The sequence below is a fragment of the Mustela lutreola genome, chromosome 3 (assembly GCF_030435805.1).
Source record: "Mustela lutreola isolate mMusLut2 chromosome 3, mMusLut2.pri, whole genome shotgun sequence".
NCBI lineage: Eukaryota > Metazoa > Chordata > Mammalia > Carnivora > Mustelidae > Mustela > Mustela lutreola.
Window position 1 is genome coordinate 153,190,277 of NC_081292.1, and position 6,000 is coordinate 153,196,276.

The window sequence follows — 6,000 nt, forward strand, 5'->3', positions numbered from 1 at the left end:
CTCTATAGGTTTATTCCCTCCGCTCTCTCTTGAGCTATTATTGTGATACAAATTACATCTTTATACATAAAATGCCAACACAGAATTATTATCACTTTATGCAATTATTATCACTTTATCCAAAATAAAATATGGTTTTTAAAGCACAATACACACAAAGAAATAACTTATGGCCTATACATAGTGGAAAAGGCAATTAATAGAAACTCTCCCTGAGGAAGTCCCTATGTCTAACTTATACATAAAGACTTTATATAAGATATTTTAGATATATTCACAAAGCTAAAGGAAACCCTGTCTAAAGAACTAGAGGAAACTATGAGGAGTTTCTTACTAAATAGATAAAATCAGGCGCCTGGGTGGCTCAGTGGGTTAAGCCACTGCCTTCAGATCAGGTCATGATCTCGGGGTACTGGGATCGAGTCCCACATCAGGCTCTCTGCTCAGCAGGGAGCCTGCTTCCCTCTCTCTCTCTCTCTGCCTGCCTCTCCATCTACTTGTGATTTCTCTCTGTCAAATAAAAAATAAATAAATAGATAGATAGATAAAATCAATAAAGGGAAGTTATTTAAAAAACAAAAATTCTAGAGATAAAAAGTATAACTGATGTGATACATTCATTAGAGGGGCTCAATAGTAGATCTGAGCAGAGGAAGAAAGAATAAATTTGAATACAGATTAGTTGAGGTGATCAAGTTTGGGGAACAAATAGAAAAGAAAATAAAGAAACATGAATAGAGTCACAGAAGTCTGTGGAACACAATCAGGCATACCAACATATATAGAATGGAAGTCTTAGAAAGAGAGGAAAAAGAGAAAAGGCAGAACTCTTGAGAAAATACAAGTCAAAAACTTTGATGAAAAACGTTAATCTGCACAGCAAGATTAATTCCAAATTGAATAAACTCAAAGAATCCACACCTGGACACTTTATAATCAACCTACTGAAAGCCAAAATAAAAAGCAAGGAGAGATTCTTGAAAGTGTCAAGAAAGTCACTCATTACATAATTCTCAATAAAATTAACAACCAAAGCTATGGAAGCAGAGAGCAGTGGCATGACATGTTCAAAATACTGAAGGAAAAAACCATCAACCAAGAATTCTATATCCAGGGAAACTATCCTTCAAAAATGAAGGATAAATTAATATATTTCCAAAATACATGTATAAACAAAAATAGAATTCATTGCAGGAAATGTACCCTGCAAGAGATACTTGTCCTTCAGGTTAAAATAAAAGGACACTAGACAATAACACAAATTCACATGAAGAAATAGAGGACACTTGTAAAGATAACTGCATAAGTAAAAGAAAAGACAGTATAAATGTATTATTTGTAACTCTTCTTTTTCTATTTGACTTAAAAGACAATTGCATAAAGTGATAATAATTCTGTTGGCATATTATGTATAAAGATGTAATTTGTATCACAATAATAGCTCAGGAGAGAGTGGAGGGAATAAACCTATAGAGTAGTAAAGGTTTTGCATACTTTTAAAGTAAAATTGGTATTAATCTGAACTACAGTATTATAACTTGGTAATTGTAATCCCTGGAGTAACTGTTAAGAAAATAATCAGAAAATGTATAATAAAAGAAATGACAAGGGAATTAAAATGGTACACTAGAATATATATATGTATATGTATATATATATATATATATATATATATATATCTGAAAGGCAACAGTAATAATGGAATAGAACAACAACAGAAGCCACAACATATGACATAAAGAAAGAGCAAAATGTCAGGTGTAGATACTACCTTATCGGTAATTATATTAAATATAAATGGATTAAACATCCTGATTAAAAGACAAAGATCTGCAGAAAGGGTTAAAAAATACAACTATCTACAGTCCACAAGAGACACAATTTAAAGATTTATTTATTTGACAGAGAGATTTATTTATTTGACAGAGAGAGCAAGCACAAGAAGGGAAAGTGGCAGGCAGTGGAGAAGCAGGCTCCCCATTGTGCAAGGAGTCTGAGGTGGGGCTCAATCCCAGAACTCTAGGATCATGACCTGAGCCAAAAGCAGCTGCTTAACTGACTGAACCACCCAGGTACCCCCACAAGAGACACCAAAGACACCAAAAATTTAGATTCAAAGACACCAAAAAATTTGGAACTAAAAAGATGAAAAACACATACATATATAATATGTGAACAGTAGCTAAAACAGTATAACCACTTTGGACATTTTTCTGCTATTTTTTATTTTTATTTTTTGGTTCTATTTTTTAAATAAAGTTAAAAATACAGCTACCATTTGACCTAACAACTATACTGTATATATTTACCAAAAATAAATCAAAACATATGTCCACACCAAGATTTGAATGTGATAGTTTACAGCATTTTAATTAATCATAGTTCTAAACTGGAAATAATCCAAATGTTTCCCAACTGGTAAATGGATAAAGTGTGATATGTCCTTACAGTACTATAATACTCAGCAGTAAAAATGAAACTAATGACATGTGGAACAACATTGATTACCTTCAGAAGCACCATGCTGAGCAAAAGAAGTGAGACACAAAAGAGTGCATGCTGTGTAATATTATTTTAATAAAACTGAACAAATGAAATCAAATATATAGTGACAGAAAACAGATCTGTGGTTATCTTGGGGGCTTGAAGTGGAGTTGGGTGGAAGAACTGATTGCATGGAGTAAAAGAACTTTTTAGGTTGTTAGAAATGTTCTATATTTTTTGTGTGGTTGTGGTTTGTCAAAACTCATCAACTAGTACACTTAAAATGGGTACATTTTATTGTATATTATTTATACTACCATAAAGTTGACTTAAAAGAGGAAAACATCCTCAAATTTGTTATTGTATTCCTTTCCTTAGTTATACCAAAGTATTATGTAGCTAAATCATGTTGTCTTATGTCTCAGAATAGTCCAACCTATTGTTTCTCCTATCTGAAATGTCCTTCCTCCCATCTGCTATCCTCACAGTCCACCCCATCTTTTTGGAGAGTGGTTGCTTAATACTAGTCATGTATCTTACCCTACAATCCTACTCTATAATCTCTTTTTTTACTTGTCTGCCTTCCCATCTAAACCTTAAACTTCTTCAGAGCAGAGAATATGGTCTGGCCATAAATTGGTACTAAAAATTATCGTTGACTATTGAAGTATTACTTGTCCAAGTACTTTGCTTCCTGATTATACTAAAAATAGCAGAAACATTTTAAATCCAGATACAGCTCCTCTTGAAATAATGAATTCTTTAAAAATTAACAACCACATTTATAGAATTTAAAAGGCCAGATATCTGATACAAATACTTCATGCTAATGTTTAAAGAATTCATTGTTTGAATTAGTCCCAATGTGGCTTTGGAGAACACTACAGTACACAGAATTGTTAAATTCTGATGTTTCCTAAAATGATACATTGCCAAAAGTCCACATTATTAAATATGTAATATACATTGTGTCAAAGAAACTTTCCTACTCATTTGGTATCTTCTGAACCTGAAAGGTTTGAAAAGTGAATGATTAACTCTGGCTAGTAGTGGCACTACATAGCTGTTCAAAATGCATCATCCTTATTACAAAAATTTCTTCCTATTTGTAAAGAGCACTATATACCTATACATATACATATAATTCCTTTCATATACAGAGTCTGATCATGTATCTAATAAGAAATTTTAACAGTAAATTTTCAGATAACCCAGCTTTATAATTATGAATATCAGAAAAGGGCTGTTGCCATTTGAATTTCAAAGAAATGTTTGGGAAAAATTTAGAAACACATTGTTTTCTGCTCAAAATTTAAGATCCATTTTAATTGTTATACCTAATTATAGTTTTTGAGTTACGCAGCTTTTGAGTATTATAAATAAATATAGATCTAGCACAAGAAAAAGGAAAAATAGGAAAATATTTACTCTTTAAAGTACAGTGAATTAATTTAATGTATAAGGCCAATAAAATAATTGTTACTTCTGCCAGATGGTATTTTACATTTCGATAAAAAGATATATTCTTAATCATATATGTCAAGGAAAAGCGACCATATGTTGTTAAACACTTCCAATTTGTCATTTAATTTAAAAGGCACTACTGATGTTGCCATAAATTTTTTTGGTGATGTGGCCTAAGTATCATTGGTGTCAATAAAATTTAATCTTATCAAGTAATTTCCATATTTCTCTTTGTCTAGAATAATTCAACAAAGAATTTTCTTAGCATCTATAAAGAAAGGACACCATAAAGGGGATAAATCAGAATTCGGAGTCTATACTCAAGTTACCACTGGGTATGAAGTATGATCTTTGTTTTCAAGTAACCTCTAAAATTCAATTTAGTATATTCTAGCAAAATAAATAAAAAGAATAACTCAAATGATTCCAAATTGATGTATCCTCAATTTAAAAACTCAATATATTTGTACAGAAAAAGAAAGATAGTGAGTATTTATATTACAAAGTAATTTTGCACATTACGGAAGGGTTTCTAATGAAAGGTACTTTACAGAAGACAGAGAAAATAGATTCAATCTCTAATGGAAAAAGGAAACTGACATTAGATGATTATTAAAGGTTTGTATAACTTTGTTTCCTCTGCCTTTTTGAAAAGGGAATTTGTTGGTCCCTCTTGCTATTTTCCACCTATTTCTCTTTTCACTCTATAGGGCTTTATGTAGGATTTTACTCAGGCTTAAAGTTTGAATTACTGGGGTGCCTGCATGGCTCAGTCAGTTAGGTATCCAACTCCTGATTTTGGCTCAGATCCTAGTCTTGAGGTCAGAGGATTGAGCCCACATTGGGTTCCATACTCACCAAGGAGTCTGCTTCTCTCTTTCTCTTTTTTTTCCTCTTTCTCTACTCTGCCCCTCCCCCCCTAAAATAAATAAAACTTTTGTAAAAATAAAGTTTTAATTACTATGTCCTTTCTGGAGACTTGCAGATTTCTAGCATCTGTGCCTATCTCTTCTCTGGCTTTTTCATTGTTGTATGGCTGTATTACTATTGATGCATTCCCCAGTTGATGGACATTTGGGTTTCCAGTTTTTTGTTATTACAAACAATATTGCTATAAATATTCTCTGTTTTCCATGCCTATTTGACCAAGAGATTCTCAACTATATATACCTAGAAGTAAATGACTGGGTTCTAAGGCAAGCATGTTGTCAGTTTCAATAGATAATACCAAACTGGGGGTGCCAGGGTGGCTCAGTGGGTTAAAGACTCTGCCTTCAGCTCAGGTCATAATTTCAGGGTCCTGGGATTGAGCCCCGCATCAAGCTCTCTGCTCAGCACGGAGCCTGCTGCCCGCCCCCCCACCTGCCTCTCTGCCTACTTTTGATCTCTGTCTGTCAAATAAATAAAATCTTTAAAAAAAAAAAAAAGATAATACCGAACTGTATTCCAATATAATCTTCAAACTTTCTTATCGCTTTTCATTATCACCAACATATAATTTTGTAGACTTTTTAAAAATTAACATATAATGTATTATTTGTTTCAGGGGTACAGGTCTGTGAATCATCAGGCTTACACATTTCATAGCTCTCACCATAGCACATACCCTCCCCAATGCACATAACCCAGCCACCCTATCCCTCTAACTCCCTCCCCTCCAGCAACCCTCTGTTTCCCGGAGATTAAGGATCTCTTATAGTTTGTCTCCCTCTCTGGTCCCATCTTGTTTCATTTTTCCTGCCCTTCCCCCCCACTAATTTTGTTAGACTTCTTAATTTTCACCAATCTAATGAGAAAAAATAATATATTATCTTGCTTTAATTTGCATGTTCCTGATCACTAATAGGTTGAACATCTTTCATATGTTTGCTGGCCATTTACATTTTCTCTTTTCTGAAATGTCAATTCATGACTTTGGCACATTCTTTTTTTTTTTTTTTTTTCTTTTTTGACAGACAGACCACAAGTAGGCAAAAAGGCAGGCAGAGAGAGAGGAGGAAGCAGGCTCCCTGCAGAACAGAGAGCCCGATGTGGGGCTCAATCCCAGGACCC